The 18140-nt window shown below is 40.4% G+C and overlaps 1 pseudogene; it reads left to right on the forward strand.

Moving 5' to 3' along the window:
• Positions 1 to 2962: 2962 nt before the first annotated feature.
• On the forward strand, positions 2963 to 9262 carry LOC118616963 (annotated as a pseudogene).
• The last annotated feature ends 8878 nt before the right edge of the window (positions 9263 to 18140 follow it).

Consider the following 18140-nt stretch of genomic DNA (forward strand, 5'->3'; position numbering starts at 1 on the left):
ACCCAGATCGGCCAGACCCCTGAAAACAACCTCTGGGGAAGACAAGGAATATGGGCTCTCTATCAAAGCCCAATGGAAACAACAGTAAAGTTTCTGGGAGGTAGAAATGGAAACTGTTACCAAGCCTCACATAAATGTGGAGGACAAGACTTTGCTTTTAGTATTGATTTTGTTGTTGTTGTTAATCCTCACCTGAACATATTTTTCCATTGATTTTTAGATAGAGTGGGATGGTGGAAGGGACAGAGACAGAGAGAGAGAGAACATCAATATGAGAGAGACACATCAATTGGTTGCCTCCCATATGCACCCCAACCAGGGCTGGGGATCGAACCGGCAACTCAGGTACGTGCCCTTGACCAGGAATCGAACCTGAGACCCTTTGGTCTATGGGCTAATGCTCTAACTACTGAGCCAAACCAGCCAGGGCTTAATGTTGATTTTTGAAGGTTCCTGGTGGCGGTTAAAAATTTGTCATCTCAAAATATGTGACTGGCCAGCAGCTTCTGCAGGGAGCTGTCCGTAGTCCAGGGTTTGATCTGCCTGAGCTCGCTCCACAGACACGGACACAGAGCTGAGGCTGTGGGCTCCCTGGGAGGAGGTGGGCCACACAGCACAGTGCTGCCAGTCAAAGGTGAGACAGATGAGCTTTGCAGGCAGGTAGCTTAGCAAGCTTCATTTTCTTGTATAACATCAAGATATTTAGTGTGTGAATTGTATGATATTTTCTGTTATTTAGATATTAATGTATCTTTGTAATATTATGTATGTATGTATGTATAGGGTAGGGCAAAAGTAGGTTTACAGTTGTTCCTCTGAAAAATAATGCAATCATTAATAAATAATAATACAAGAATAAACTGTTTTACATACTCACAACTGTAAAACTAATTTTGCCCCACCCTGTATATATGTATGCAAGGGATTGAATCTTTATGTCCCCCCAAAATTCATGTGTTAAAATCCTAACCCCCCAAAGGATGGTGTTTGGAGGCGGGGCCTTTGGGAGGTAATTAGGTGATGAGGGTTAACCCCTCATGAATGGAGAGGCCCCAGAGAGGATCCCTTGAGGACAGAACGAGAGGAGGGCAGTGTGGGGGAGGTGTGCTCTCACCAGACAGGGCAGCTGCTGGCCCTTTGACCTTGCACTTCCCAGCTGCTAGAACTAGAAGTAAATTTCTGCTCTTTGTAAGCCGCCTGGTTTGTGGTCATCTGTTCTAGCATCCGGAACAGACGAAGACTAGCTGGGCATAAACTCTTTTTGTAAGTGTGCGTGTGCCAGAGATCAGGTAGATGAGTTATTCCCACGGGGGCTGGAATTAGGAATAAATTACATAGAAATAGTCCGTGAAGTAGGCTGGGGCCAATCAATGAAAGAATTCACAGTTTATAGTCCTATATTTGTATTTAAAGTGTCAATTTAGGCTGTTTGATTATAGTTTCTTCTTAAAACATAACCCTAACAATTGATTTTGAAGCTGTGTAAACCTTACCTGGTACTATTCTCTGTACACCCCCTTGAGACAGGACAGTTTTGTGTATATGTTTCTTTTATCCAGAACTGCTTTTCTGTGCCATGTCGGTCCCAAAAGCATGCAAAGTCGACATCTTCAGAGTACGTTTATCATGCCTCCCAGATCCTTCTCTGAGGAATTCAGTAAAATTCAGTGGTTTTTTTTTTGTTGTTGTTATAAATATTTGAACATACAAACTCTGAAGACTAAACCTAGATGCAGAGAATTCCATGTTGTGATCAATGAAACTTGTAGTGGCATCAATTGATCTGAAATATTGAAGGATGAACACGGCGACTATTGTGCTTCGGCTACTATTGTGCTTCATGACATGTAAAGATAAACTGTAAGCATTGGCTTTTGGTTTCGAATGTATCTATTGAAGGATAGTATCGGCGTAATCCCATAACACATATGCTATTAACTGTAAGGGTGCTGTTGGGGATATGATTTAATACATTATAAATTATTTTCTACATGCGTACTCATGGAAGAAATGTGTGTCTGTTCCTAAGTTTTTGTTTTGTTTCCCTATGAAGGACCTTTTATTCTATAACTGATCATGTTCCTCTATGCAGCGCTGGCCAGGAAGGTCCGAGCTAAGTTTATGGCTGAGCCACAGGGAGTTTGGAGGGTATCACGGCACACATGGTCCCTTCACCTTGCTTTTACTCTGCCATTATTTCTTACCTATCACGTTTTTGTCATAACTTATTCTTTTTTTTTTTTTAATTTGGTAAGCCTCTAAATTTTCATTAAGAAGTCTGAATAAGGTGAGTAGCTCAGATAAGTGAGGACAGGTGGTAGGCGTTTAGAGTCGAGCTCATTTGTTCTGGGTTGGAGCTGACTGCGGGCCCATGGGATGCAGCAGGCAGTCCTCTGAACTCTGGGTGCTGGCTTAGGTCTCAGGACCCCTAACGCGGAGGAGGCAGGAGGCCAGGCTTCACAAGTTCTCTCCTCGGAGCCACCACAGCTCAGGTGTTCTGGGGACTGTGACCTCCTCTCCTTTTCCTCCCTGTTCTCCATTTTCAGTGCTTGCCTTAGGAAGCAGCACAGACAAAAAGTATATTATAAGGGGAGGCTCCTTGCTCCCAAATACCTTCCTGCTGCATAAAATGCCAGCAGCCCTAGATTGATTTGGACTGAGAAGCCAATGCGTATGGCAGGACATAGAGTCAGGTACTACTTCCTTCTACAAGTAGGTGTGGATGAGGAACAGTATTAAAGCACCGAGAGGGACAGTACGGAGCCCAAACAGCTCTCCTTTTATGAATGAAGAAATGCAGGTTCCCTGAGCTAAAGTGATTCGCTCAAGGACATAGTTTGTAAATGTTAAAAGCCAAGACTAGAACTCCTGGCTCTAAGCCCAGTGTATGTCAGAACATAATTTTTTTTAAGGAGGAACTGTATGGCATGGCACAGTCCTTTGTATCTATTTAGTCCATCGGATGTGTAAGCTGCACCTCCGGAGCCGGCAGGGAGCAGCAGCCCCTGGGATGCAGCGTTCACCCAGGTGTCGTGGTCATGACGACGAGAACAGAGATGGAGCAGAACATGAAGAGACAGACTGGGAGGCAGAATGCATGAGAACAAGTAGCAATAAAAGGCAGAGGGAAAAGAAGTAAGGGGTAAGATTATGAAGAGAAGCAGAAGCAGATGGGAAAGAGACAAAAACAGAAGTGAGAGAGACAGAAAAAGAAAAGAAATGAGCAAAATAAAAACATGAACAAGGGGACTACAAGGATGAAAAGTGAGTAAGAAAGAGATAATGAGGAATATGACAGGAGAGAGAGGAGGAATGCCCCAGGGACAGTCAAGTGCTCAATCAGATGTTGTAGGGAGCAGGTGGAACCAAGCATTTTTAAAAGATGGTGTATTCATGTTATTTTGTAAGTTGTTGAGAGGCACCGACATACTGCCCTACAATGAAAATTAATACAACATTTAAAAAAGCAAAACCAACACACAAAACCCAGAACTTCCTGGGTAAAATTTCAGTAGGAGAAAATTCATCAATGTATGAATAGATTTTGGGTCTGCAGGGAATTAAAATGGGATAAAAAACAAAAACAAAAACAAAAAAAACAACTGTCACCCTAGTATAGTTTATTTTTCTTTAAAGATGCAAATTAAGCTTGGGATCTCAAATGTTATTTAGGAAAGGAAAGTTACAATTAGCTGCTATAATACCGTGCTCTTTGGTTCTTGCTTTGTCTCACAGTGGCTTTAATTAAAGGCCTAGTGCTGTAGGAAAGTCACATTAATTATTCATCTGCAAACATTTACATAGACTTCCCTGTCCCCCTTCAATAAATTATCAACTTCACATATACATAATTTAATCAGATGACTAAAAATACACCATTTCCATCTTCTGCCCCTCCTCTCTGGGCTTTGTCTCCTCAATGTTATTCGTTTCTGGGGAAGACTCCTACTGTTATTAAGAAAGAAGAGAAGAACGTCTGGCTGCTGAAATTGTATAGATGGTGTTCAACTTCTCCCACCCTGTCATACTGATCGGTATAAAGCTATGGCTTGTAAATGTCCTTAATTTTGGGGGGAGCCAGATGAGAGGTACCAGAGAACTACTGTATGCTATTATTAAAAGCCAGTGCAGCATTAGAATATATTAATAGAAGCATAATATTTGAGAATAAAACAGCACTTTCTCCCATGATCCTCAGAGTGTGAAGAAGCAAAGCTTCAACTATTAAGCATAGAAAAATCATAAAAAGGGAAACATCCCGGGGTTACAGCTGAAAGACAAGAAGGAGCACAGTCAGAGAGCCAAGTGTGAAACTAAAAATGCCCTGCACGAAGAGTGCCCTTCGAGAAGGCAGAGGTGCCATTGGGTCCCTCGTTACTGAGTAGGTCTCCCATGTGGCCTCTTAAAGGTGCACTGGCAAGCAGTTAAATGCAGGGATTAATAAAGGATGGTAATGGGAAAAATCTGGATTTTGGAGCCAGCTGGACCTGAGTTGAAATCTCAACTCTGATTTTGGATACTTGTGAACTTTTCAAAATCTTATTAATTTTGATAGGTACTGTCTTAGCCCAGCATCATTTGATTACAAGGAGCAGAAACCAGTTCAAACCAGATTAAGGTTTACTATAAGAAAACAAAAGGAATCTCATGGAACACATATACACTACAAAAATACAGCCAAGCATTATGGAAATTGGGAAGTTTTGGGACAGCCTTTTCTGAGTGTTCTCCTAGAATCTCTTATTTATGATTCCTGTGAAAGATTTATATTTCCAGAAGAAATTAAAGAGGACCTAAATAAATGGATGGATGTCCCATGTTCATGTATTGAAAAACTTAATATTGTTAAGATGGTCACACTCCTCAAATTGATCTATAGATTCAACACTGTCCCTATCAAAATTCCAGCTGAATTCACTTGTCTGGGAATTCCTTCAGGTCCAGCTCACATGGTTACCTCTCTGCTTGACTTCCCTGACTCTCCATGTTCCTGACAATGTAATTGTAATTGGTTTTTGTGTGTTTTCGTCTCTCTAGACCTCCGCAGTAGTGATTTTCTCATGGTTTAAATGCATTGCCAGAGGACTGAATAGTGGCCATTTTCCTTGTGACTTAGGCCTAAACTCCTACATACAGTGCAAAAATCTAAAATCCAAAACCAAAACACAACAACCCCCACACCCTAAGAATGCATATATACTCTAAAGACAGATACTTGGATACTACCTACACTTCAGCTCTAAGATATGCTTCTTAGCTGTCTAGGTAGATATCCAGGTACAATTTTAAAAATTAAAAGATAAATTAAAGTCATCTTAAAGTACTTACATATTCTTGCCCATCTGGTGTGGCTGTGGTTGAGTGTCGACCCAGGCACCAGGAGGGGACCAGTTCCATTCCCGGTCAGGGCACGTGCCCAGGTTGTGAGACGTATCTCTAGAGGGGGGCATGCAGGAGGCGGCCAATCAGTGTTCTCTCTCATCGACGTTTCTATCTCTCTCCCCCTTTCCCTTCCTCTCTCTAAAATTGATAAAGAAAAAAAAATTTTTTTTAGAAGTACTTACATATTCTTGTTCGAGGTATGTTGTGGATCTGTTTCCCCTTGTAAATTGAAGATACTTCCCAGTATTCACACCAGGGTTAAAGGAGATAATGCTTAGCACCTAGTAGGGGCACTACAATTGTTACCCAATGCCTTCTCCTTCAGAGTTGTCTCATACTTCAGTGAATCATCGCTATATGGAATTTCAGAGCTGGGAAGAAATAGATCTCCATTTTTATTGCCATGACAACAGAATCAGAGAAGTGAAAAATTTCCCCCTGAAACAGTGAGCAGCTGCTAACAAAGTCACACCTTTTTAATTGGTGGCAAGTATGTGATTTTCTTCCTTCTCTTTTCCCCTTTGCTTCAGCTAGTTTCCCTAATCCTATTTATTTACTCTGAAAGGACCAAAAGAGGTTGGTGATTGATTTTCTACATACTGAGAAAATGTTAACAATGATATGATATCCAATACTTTTATATCACCTACTTTCTAACTGCTGCCTGCAGAATATCATCAAAGGTACCTGGGGTGCCATTATCTGAAAATTAGACACCTTTATAATCAGTACCCACATTTTCAGATGTCTTTAAGATATATATATATATATATATATATATATATATATATTCCTCACCCGAGGACATTCCTCCATTTTTTGTTCGGATAGAGTGGGAGAAAGAGAGAGGAAGAGAGAGAGAGAGAAACATCAACGTGAAAGGGACACATCGAGTGGTTGCCACCCACATGACCCATCCAGGGCCGGGGACAAACTGCAACCGAGGTATGCTCCCTTAGTGGGAACTGAACCCGGGTCTCTCTGGACCGCAGGCCGATGCTCTAATGCTGAGCCAAACCGGCCAGGGCGATACTTATATTTTATTCACAAAATCTCAGAGAGTTACAGTCTATTCTTTTTTTCACTCTCTAAACAGGATCATTTCCAAAAGTAATTTTTCTAGTCTTTGTTTTGACATGCCTAAAAAGGACTTAATTAATTTGTATGGTAATAGATTTCTTCATAGTTTTTGTGGTCTTAATTACCAACCCAATTTACTAAAACTTAAGGCTCTTCTCTCTCTTATAGAAGATTTAGAAAATAGTTAATTGTTGCCAATATATCTTTACATGCTCTAATTAAGAAAGATCTCATTATGATCTATTCATTATGATAAATTGTCTTTAAAATTTTTTTTATTCATTAAAATTTTTTTCTTTATTTTATTTATTTATTTTTAATTAATTAATTTTTGTTAATTTTTTGTTAATACAGATGTTTCGCCTTTTCCCCCCACTGATTCCCCTAATAAATTGTCTTTTTATCACATGATAGAGTACAAAGCTATTTTAGAACAATATGTTCCACTTAAAATACATTTTTAAAAAGTTGCTTTGAAAGTCTGATTGCTTGAAAGCAGTTTGGTAGAGATCTGTAACTAAAGTCAGGCTTCAGGCCCAGTAAAGATGTCATTCACTAAACATTTCTTACTTGACAGAAGAAAGGCGTAACAGAGGAACACTCTGCCAGTAAAATGATTTCTTCCTTGTGATAAAAGATCACTACAGATATGTCAATCATGCTTCTTGCATGTAAATATGAAAGTGCAGAACTCTCTTGGGCTTTTGATTAAAATTTTTGGAGCAGAAAATAATCTTTCTCTTGTGCAATTAGAGAGAGGAGTTTATTAGTTAGATAAGAGAAAGCTAAAGGAAGTACAAAGAATTGAACTGTAGCAGAGATTGCTAGTTGCCCCCCAATACACATTCTCTTCTTTTTCCTTACCAAGGGAAGCCCAGTTTTGTTGGGGGCAATATTGTATTCAGGTTAACAAATGTTACATTTCCCTGTCTTCCTTATAGACAGAAGTGGGCAAGTGATACAGTTTGGGTCAATGATGTGCAAATGGTTATTCAGGGCTGGAGTGATCAAAGGAAACTTGCCTGTCTGGTGTGCATGCAATGAACATAGGGGTGCATATATCTTTTCGGATTAGTATTTTTGTTTTCTTGGGATAAATACCCAGAAGTGGAATTGCTGGGTTGTATGATCTGTTTTTAGTTTTTTGAGGACTGTCCATACTGTTTTCCATAGGGTCTACTCCAGTTTTCAGTACCACCAACAGTACACAAGAGTTTCCTATACATCTTGACCAGCACGTGTTATTTGTTGACTTTTTGATAATAGTCATTTGACTGATGTGAGGTGGTATCTCATTGTGGTTTTGATTTGCATTTCTCTGAGGATTAGTAATAGTAAGCATGTTTGACCATTTTTGATCAGATTATTTATTTTTTTGTTATTGAGTTGTATGAATTTCTTATATATTTTGGATATCAACCCCTTATTGGATATATCATTTGCAAATATATTCTTTCATGTCTTTTTGTTTTGTTGAAGGTTTACTTTTCTCTGCAGAAGCTTTTTAGTCTGATGTAGTCTCATTTATTTTATTTTATTTTTTCTGTTTCCCTTGCTCGAGGGAGCATAACCAGAAAGATATTACTCAGACTGATGTCAACTTGTTTACTTCTTATGTTTTCTTCTAAGATTTTTATGATTATTATGAACAATTTTATACTATAAATTCAGATGAAATGCATAGATTTTTGAAAAATACCACTAATCAAAGCTGACAGAAGACTAGAAAACCTGAACAGTGTTGTTTATTAAAAATGTCCATTAAAAAAAAACCCAAACTTTTCATAATAAAATCCCAGGTTTGATGGATACACAAGTGAATTCTTATAAACATTTATGGAATAAATCAAACAAATTTTTCAAAAAAATTTTTGTAAAATAGAAAAAAGGAATACCTCTTTACTTTTTATGTGACCAGCATAAACTTGATTCTAAAACTCGACAAGGAAATTACAAGACCATTACAGACCTATCTCTCTTATGAACGCAGAATCAAAAAGCATTTAAAAATGCAGTTGTAGCCCTGGCCGGTTTGGCTCAGTGGTTAGAGCGTCGGCCTGCGGTCCGGAGAGACCCGGGTTCGGTTCCCACTAAGGGCACGTACTTCGGTTGCAGTTTGTCCCCGGCCCTGGTTGGTCGTGCGGGTGGCAGCCACTCGATGTGTCCCTTTCACATCGATGTTTCTCTCTCTCTCTCCCTCCCACTCTATCTGTACAAAAAATGGAAAAATGTCCTAGGGTGAGGATAAAAAAAAAAAAAAAAAAATCCAGTTGTATAGGAGGAGTCAAGACGGAGGAGTACGCGGGAGAGCCCTGCCCCTGGCGAACTGTGGACGACTGTGGGGGGCCTTCACCGTGGGCACCCTAGGAGGCGGTGTCTTCCCAGCAGTCAAAGGTTTTCGCGATTCTCAGGTGGGAGGAAACCACAGACTCAGGGAGCTCGACAGCGATTAAAACCAGGGCTCCGCAGTTGGGAGGTAGCTTTGCAGTGTGGGGAGGTCTGTTTTCCACGATCGCCTTCAGTCTGGTTCCAGTCCGAGGGCAGGAGGACCCCTGGAACTCCATCGCAAGTGGGGCGGTGACAGGAGCCATCCTGGCTGCAGGAGACGGACCCGCGGCCACGGTCGGGTCAGCCGCGATGGGCGGTGTTCTTCCGCGTCAATCGAAGGAGCTGGCATCTTGTTGACAAGATTCGCATCAGCACAATCTCCCAATGGTCCTCAGTTCGCTGAAGACCCGTCCCAGCTGCCTTCGGCCGGTCGCCAGCCTCGCCCTTTGGAGGCTGCCGGCAGTATCAGTAGGACGCGAACAGGGAGCTGGGGGTCCGCAAAGCGCTCAGGACATCAGGTCAAAGACTTTCTGAAGCCATAGGTGGGACAACTATGGCCAAGTAGGCTGCAGAGAGACGATGAGCAAGCACTTCTTCTATTTAAAGGAACATGTGGTGGGGGTGTGGAAAGATCATCATTTTTTATGCACCCGTGGAGTGTGTGTATGACGGGGGTAAATGATACCTTAAAAGAAAACATATTGAGTGCTGGGAAAATGGAGGACCACAGGCACACAGCAGTGAGACGCGCCATCGTCCCCTTGGGGACTCCTGGCCTTGTGTTCTGTAGACAACAATAAAAACTCCTGGAGCTTGAGCCTCCCTTTCACCTGTGCCGTGGACTCTACATTTCGTCCTGGACACGGCAGGTGATGCAGAGCCCAGGAGAGTGGTGAGGTGTATAGTCCAGCCCATCTCATCAGCTGTGCCGGGGGGTCTGCAGTCATCGTGGATCTCACCACAGTAGACACTGGATGGATTGGAGGCTGAGGACCCACACTCCCCTTTACCTGGAAAGGAAAGTACACTTTTTTCTCAGTTTTGAGGATGTCTGTTGAGCATCCGCCCATGCACCCAGAGGTCGTCAGTTTGATTCCAGGTCAGGGTACCCAGGTTGTGGGCCAAGTCCCCAGTATGAGGTGTGCAGGAGGTGGCCAATTGATGTTTCTATCTCTCCTTCTCCCTTCCTCTCTCTCTCTAATATCAATAAAGAAAAAAACAACAACCAAGAAACTCTACCTTTGAGGCTGCTGAAACCTCCCAGAATCAGCTTCCTCCCCAAACCCAGTCCTTGGTGAGGGGACTTCCTGGAGGGCCTGGTCGCACCGGCAGTTTGGTTTATTGTTGTTGAAAATAAAATTGATGCTGTTTTAAATGTGTTAAAAAAAAAAACCCAGTTGTATATAAAAAGAATACTATGTCATGACCAGTGGGATTTATTTCATAGACAACATGGTAGCTTAGTATTCATAACTCAGCTAAGGTAATTCACACATTCTTAAGAAAAAAAGGATAATGGCAACAAATATAGAGAAAGCATGTAAGAAAATTTAAAAGACATTAATATTTTTAAAAACCATGCCGAATTTGGAATAAAATATAACTTTCTAAATTTGATAACCATATCTATTAAAATACCTGTAGGAGCCCTGGCCTGTTTGGCTCAGTGGTTAGAGGGTCAACCTGCTGACTGAAGGGAAACGGTTTTGATTCCAGTCAAGGGCGTGTACCTGGGTTGCAGGTTCCATCCCTGGCCCCAGTCAGGGTGGTTCGGGAGGCAACCAATCAATGTGTTTCTTCTCTCTCTCTCTCTTTCTCTCTCTCTCTCCCTTCCCTTCTCTCCTTTTGCCCTCTCCCTCCCTCCCTTCCACTCTCTCTAAAAAACAAACAAACAAACAAATCAGTGGAAAAATATCCCTGGGTGAGGGTTAACAAAAACAAAACAAAACAAAACAAAATTAAACTAAACAACAAAACACCTGTGGGAGACATCATAGTAAATGATGAAATATTCCAAACTTTCCCTGTGATATTAGATATGAGACATGGAGGCCTGCTACAGCCATTTACAGTCAACATTTCCTGGGGACCGTAGGAAGTGCAATAAGGCAAAAAAAAAAAAAAAAAGAAAAAAAAAGAAAAATAAATAGGAGTGAAAAGGAATAAAATAAATCTATTTTTAGATGACATGATTGTATATGTAGACCATTCAAAACAATCTACGACCTATTTGATCAATAAGTGAACTTAGTACAATTGTTGGAAACAATTTAGATGTAAGAGTTTTTTTTTTCTGCATGCCAGCAAAAACCAAATAGAAAATGAAATTTGAAAAATGATACCATTTACCATAGCATCAAAGATTTAAATTTATTAACTAGTAGTAAATTTAACCAAAAATGGGCAAAAACTGCTAAATATTATTGTAAGAAATGAAAAAAAAAACAAAACACCTCTAAATACATTGCTTGATATGTTTCATTCTTGGATTGGAAGACTTAATATTATAAAGATATCATTTTTTTCTTAATTAATCCATAGTTTCTACACAATCCTAACCAAATTCATAGGAGATTTTATTGTGGAAATCAAGGTGCTGATTCTCACATTCGCATGGAAATGCAAAAGACTACGAGTAGCCAAGGCAATCTTAAGAAGGCGAACGAAGCTGAAGGACTTACACTACCAGACGTCAAGACTATCACGTACCTACAAGAACTAAGACAGGGTGGTATGGGAGCAAGGATAGAAAATTGATCAATGAGAACAGAAGAGAAAAATAAAATCTCACGCATACACAATCATCTCATTTATGACACAGGCTGCACTGCAGTTCTGTAAGGAAAGGTTAGCCTTTTCAATAAACAAGGGTGAGTTAACTGGCTAACTCTACCTCACACCATACACAAAAATCAAATCCACATGAATTTCAGATATAAATATGAAAAGTAAAACAATAATGCTTTTAGAAGAAAATGTAGGAGAACATCTTTCTGACCTTGTTGTAGTCCTTTATCTGTGGTTATGTCATTCCAGCTTTAGGAACCCTAAGCTGACACCATTCTTGGCATCTCAGAATGCCTCCCCCTACCCACCCACCCCACCCCCGCTCAACCAAGAACATGATAACTCTGACCTCCTTTCTTCCCCATCTTTATGGAATGTGCATATCTCTGGGAGACCATCTCTGGCCTGCCCATCAAGACTATTCCCAGCCAGTCTCTTCCACCTATTTTCTAAACTGTAGCAGTGCCTTTATATAAAAAATATATATATATTTTTTTCCTTTTTGTTGATTTTTAGAGAGAGAGAGAGAAAAACATCGATGAGAGAGAACATCGATCGGCCACCTCTTGCATGCTCCCCCACTGGGGATCAGGCCCACAACCCGGGCATGTGCCCTCACCAGGAACCAAACTGGCGACTTGGTGCACGGGTCAACGCTCAACCAGTGAGCCACACCAGCCAGGCAGTGCCTTCCTGAACTGCTATCCCTACAAGGAAAGTGAGGCCACCCGATTCGGCTTCCTGGCCGGCCTTGGTTCTGCTTTGAAAAGTTTCTCTATCCTTCTTGCTTGGGTTGGAACCTCAGTTATGCAATATCCTCTGACCGGTTTTCAGGGTGACTTAACAATAGAACCCTTTTGTTTGAATCCTTCTGGCTAGACTCTTGATCCTTCAAAAGGAGTTTTTGGAATGAAAAACAAATAAAACCGCAAACGATAGCGGCGACCAGAACAGCAATAGGTACAACTTGGCTCTCTCGTGAAGACTGGCTGCAAGAAAGTAGCCTCACCATGGATTAAAAGAGGCAACCATCATTCTTGAAGCAGAAGAGTGACTTGTTTTTCTTAAGTACCCCCTCTATCATTTTCTGTGCACAACACAACTCATGGCTTGATCTACAATGTGGGGAAACTCCAGGAAAATCTGATTTCCAAAGGGGAATTGAAAATGCATAATTTTAATTGTTTCAAAATATCTCCTTTATACATGCTGCTCCCTGGGTTGGAATTTATCTGTTTCTCCATTGCCTAGTCAATGGTCAGTCTTTGTAGATGAATCATTCCTTCAGGGAACTCTTCCTAGATCTCTTTATTTATGTTAAGTTCTGCTATAGGCCTGCTTAGCAACCAGCCTCTCTCCTTCATACCACTGTCACATTTGTTTTGTAGGATTATGTGATACATTTCTGCATTTTCCACTTAGCTGAAGGTTTAGTAAGAGCAGAAACCTTTTTATTTTTGCTACTTAATGTATCACCTGTGCCTTGGGCAGAGCTGGGGATATGATATACTCTCAAAAAATACTGTAAAACCCCATTACAATATGCCCCAGAAATAACTAGAATGAACATATAATGAATTTGGCAATTAATTTCTGTCCTGTGTTCAGCCTTTTTCATATGGCGGGGTGGAGGATAAAGTACTTTCTTTTTAAGGGAGGGTGGGGTGGGGTGGGTGAGGGTAGAAGTTAAATGGCAGGCAGTTCTACCTTAGGGAGCAGAAGGTGTATACCTGTATATTATGGGCAACTATCCTTGCGGTAAGCTGATGAAACTCACCGTTCCCGGAATCATTGATGCTGCCCGTGCTATCAATACAACCCAGAACCTTTCCCATCAAAGCTAAGCTTCAATTTGAAGTGCCACCAGGTGGCGCTGAATCACAGCTAGGACAGGAATAGATGTGGATCTAGCAACAGAACCTCTGGAATTCCGGGGCAACTAGCCTATCTGTGAACCCAGTCATTCTATTACCTTCATAATAATGCAAACAGACACTTTACATGATCTATTTGTTTAGTGGCCACAACACAGCATAGTGGGATTTTCTATACTTGTTGAATTGACGAATGACTGCATAAGACCTGTGTACATTTGGGAATGATGGAAAGACAAGGCAGGGTTGGTTATGAGGCAAAGATATTTTGTTAAAGGAATAATGCCTCGAAGTCTTTCACTTCAAAGATCTACACAGAGGTCTTCTCAGCTTATCCTGTGGAGATACCTTGGTTCTGAGAGTCAAATGAATTCAAATATTTTTTTATGGCTACAAAATACAAAGCATTACAAAGTTTTTTGGTGGGATACAGAGTCGGCAAAGTGGATATTTTATCCTTGGGATGACAGGATTTCAAATAAAATCAATAATAACATCAACAACCTATAAGTAATAAAATCAATAATCTAATAATGGTAATAATAACAGCAGATAACATTACTTGCCAGGCTGATTATCTTTCAGGCCCTATAAAGGGCATTTTTACGTATTTTTACCTAATTGAATCCTTATAACACCTGTGAGGTAAGAATTATATTCCATTTTTATAAAGGTAATAGTTCAGTCATAGAGAGATTAAGTGACTTTCCAAAGATTATTTTTAAAAAATATAGCAGAGCTGAAATTGAGCAAACCTTTTATCTTTAGAGGTTCAAAGGCAAAGCTCAATTTTGTGTCTGCCTTGTTTGATTCTAGTTATCAAGAAAGATGCATGATGGAGACCTGCCAAAATCTCTAGGACAAGAACAAGTGTGGTTTTATCATATAATTTGAAAAGAGCTAGCTATTTAAAAAAGCTATAGTAGAATCTTAGTAGGAACCATACACACAGATATATAGAATCTTCTTAAGGGAAGGTTTCTTACCCTGGGTTCCCCTGGAAGTTTATCCTGACTCAAAGGCTTATGTAGGGTTAATTTATTTAAGAAATTAATTTATTTAACAAGTAATGGATGGGAGGGTGAAAAAGGGAGAGAGGAAAAGCCAGTCAAGGATACATTTTTTGGTGGATGTTGTCTTTTGGTTACTGTTGATCACACCAGGACCTTCTGAGGAGCTTGATGAACTAAGAACTGCCCACTTGAAGCATGCAAGGGATAGGATTACCCACTGGCTCCCAGCTCACGTTAGCCAAGAGCGGCCCCACATGTGTCAGAGAAGCTCCTGAGCAGAGAGAGGCACTTGGTGTAGGCCACAGTGAGACAAGTTACTGTCAGGTTGTTCCTGTGAGAAGCCAAGCGTGCAGCAGAAGCTGGGATAAGAGGTAGGGCTGAGCAGATCTGAAATACTGCCTGGGAAGGTTCTAACACTGCGGTATTCTTCCTTTAGAAACACATGGTATTAATTTGAGAATTTTGGCAATAAGAATTAGATAGATATGGATTTTTCTAAAATGATATTAACACTGTGAAATAATTTATTGGAATTGACATATCTTTTGCTCAACTAATTTTTCCTCATTGTGTTGCCATAGAAACAAAGCATGGTTCACTGTTTTTAATTTGAGTTTCAGTTTTTATGGGGTTATTACTGATTTTATTATTAATAGCACATAAAATCCAGGTATTATTTAGTTTTCCAAGCTCACTAAATATAAAATTTTAGATTAATTTTGAAGGGGGGTGGTTTAGGATTTAGTTAATTGTGTCCTTATCTTCTAAGGAAGAGTGTTCATCAACAAATTCAGAAGACAGGCTAAAATCTGAAAAATCATTTAGTATTAAAAAGTAGCAGAAATTTTACCAGTTATAAATTGTCGGTCAGGTTGCTAATTCAAAGAGAGGTATCAGGGTGGAGTGGAAAGAATAGTGGCCTCAGAGTCAGAAAAGTTGGGTTTTACAACATAAGGGCTTGTTGACCAAACAGTTTAAAGTTTCTCTGACTCTCAAATTTCTTCTTTGGAAAAATGGGGTAAAACTGTCTGTATTACTATGTTGCTTTGAGGATTTAAATGAGAGTATGCATGTTAAAGCACATAGCAGGGTGCCCGCACATAGTGAGAACAGTCAGCCAGAGGAAAATAGAAGTGATCAGAGAGACAATGGGAGACTGGATCCAGCTGGGCCTTGTGGTGAGCAGAGTAATACTCCCCCACCCCCCACCCCCCAGACCCATGTGAATGTTTTACCTCACATGGCCAAGTGGAATTAAGGTTGCAGATAGAATTAAGATCACCTTCAGCTGACCTGCAGATGAGATTATTCTGGATTAGCCAAGTGGGTTCATTGTAATCTCAAGGATTCTTTTTTTTTTTTAAATCTATTTTTTATTGATTTTTTAGAAGGAGAAGAAAGGAGAGAGAGAGAGAGATAGAAACATCGATGTGAGAGAGAAACATCGATCGGCTGCCTTCTACATACCCGCTACTTGGGAATCCAGCCCGCAACCTGGGCATGTGCCCTGACCAGGAATCGAACCAGGACTTCTCAGTCCATGGGACAATGTTCAATCCACTGAGCCACACCAGCCAGGCCACAAGGATTCTTAAATGTGGAAGAAGAGGCAGGAGAGAGAGAGAGAGTTCCAGAGAGATGGCAGTGTGAGAAAGACTTGGCCCAATGTTGATGGCTTTAAAGAAGGAGGGGATGGGGCCATGAACCAAGGACAGGTGGTGGACTCTTTTTGTTAATTCTCACATGAAGATATTTTTTCCATTGATTTTTATAGGGAATGGAAGGGAGGGAGGGGTTTGGGGAGGGAGAGGCAAAGAGAGAGAGAGATCAATGTGAGAGAGAAACATCAATTGATTATTTTCTGCATGTGCCCCAATCAGGGCCAGGGATGGAACCTGTAACACAGGTATGTGCCCTTGCCTGGGAATTGAACCCATGACCCTTCGGTGCACAGGCCGATGCTCTAACCACTGAGCTACACCGTCCAGGGCAGAAAGGTGGTGTACTCTTTAAGCTGGAGAAGGTAAGGGAAAGAATTTTCCAGAAAGGAAACACAGCCCTGCAGCCCATTATGGGTTTCTGAACTTGGGACTATGAGATAGTAAATTGTATTGTTTTATGCTACTAAATTTGTAGTAATTTGTTACATCAGCATAAGATAGTAAATTGTATTGTTTTATGCTACTAAATTTGTAGTAATTTGTTACATCAGCAATAGAAATTTAATATAAGCCCTGCAGTTTATAGTAAGGACTTCTACTGAGTGAGACACGAAGCCATTGGGTGGAAGAAGGATCTGACCTGACCTAATAGGATCACTCTGGATGCCGTGCTGAGAATAGACTGTTGAAGGATTCCTTCCTTCATCTAGCTGTTGGCTTGACTTTTCCATATTTACTGAGAGATCATCAATTCATTTAAGATTTTACAAAATATGATTTCACATTATTTTGTAAGTCAAGGTCTCTAATCTGTTTTGTTGCCAGCAATGAAAATCTATACTGCACTTTAAATTAAACTTTGATGGAAAATGCATCAGAATTGGAAAAAACTGAGTACTGTATCCCAATATATAAAATAAAATAAATGACAGTTTTAAGCAGATTAGTTTAGATTAGAGAATACTGATAAAGAGACTGAGGAATTTTTGAAAATTCTCTTCATTACAAGAAAGAGAATACAAAACATTTTCAGGTCACATAAAATGCTTCTTATGCTATTACCTTTTCAAGTCATAAAAAACACTGTGAGGCCCTGGCCAGGTAGCTCAGTTGGTTAGAGCATCATTCTGATACACCAAGGTTGCAAGTTTGATCCCTGGTTAGAACACATACAAGAATCAACCAATGAATGCATAAATAAGTGGACCAACAAATCAATGTTTCTCTCGCTCTCTAAAATAATCAATAAATAAAAATAAAACCCAGTGGTGCCATTTTAAATTTGCCATTGGAATGAATTTAATAGCACTTTGTCACAGTGAGCTCTTCTCAGAGTAACTTTGCCTGGAAATAAATGTGTTCATAATGAAAAGATTTAAAGGAAAAACACGAACTTTTCCCAGAATGGATGTTGATGTGAAACTGCTTCAGCAATATTCACAGTGGTGACAGGGACTCAGTTACGGAGTGGGCCGGGGCGTGGAGACGTTTACCTTTGTGTAAATTGTCTATCGGGTTACCAGAGGAGTCAGCAGAAACATTCAAGACTAAGGGGTCGATATGTCTAGGTTGTAAATTAATCCAAAATGTGAAAAGTATGTTTAAAATATTAAATGACCTATTTACGTCTTTTTTTTTTTTTTTTTTATCCTCACCCAAGGACATTTTTTGATATTTTGTTCAGATAGAGTGAGAGGGAGAGAGAGAGAGAGAGAAACATCGACGTGAAAGGGACACATCGAGTAGTTGCCACCCGCACAACCCAACCAGGGCTGGGGACAAACTGCAACCGAGGTACATGCCCTTAGCAGGAACCAAACTCGGGTCTCTCGCGACAGCAGGCCGACGCTCTAACCACTGAGCCAAATTGGCCAGGGCCCTATTTATGTCTTAACACACAATAAACACTTATTGACTTGTTAATTACTCTACTGATTCCACTATTACCTTCTCTACTCCTTTATTGTTACTTTAGAGCCTTTACTGCTTCTTCACAAAGTGGATCAGGGAGACAT

This window comes from Molossus molossus, unplaced genomic scaffold (assembly GCF_014108415.1).
Source record: "Molossus molossus isolate mMolMol1 unplaced genomic scaffold, mMolMol1.p scaffold_m16_p_5, whole genome shotgun sequence".
Taxonomy (NCBI): domain Eukaryota; kingdom Metazoa; phylum Chordata; class Mammalia; order Chiroptera; family Molossidae; genus Molossus; species Molossus molossus.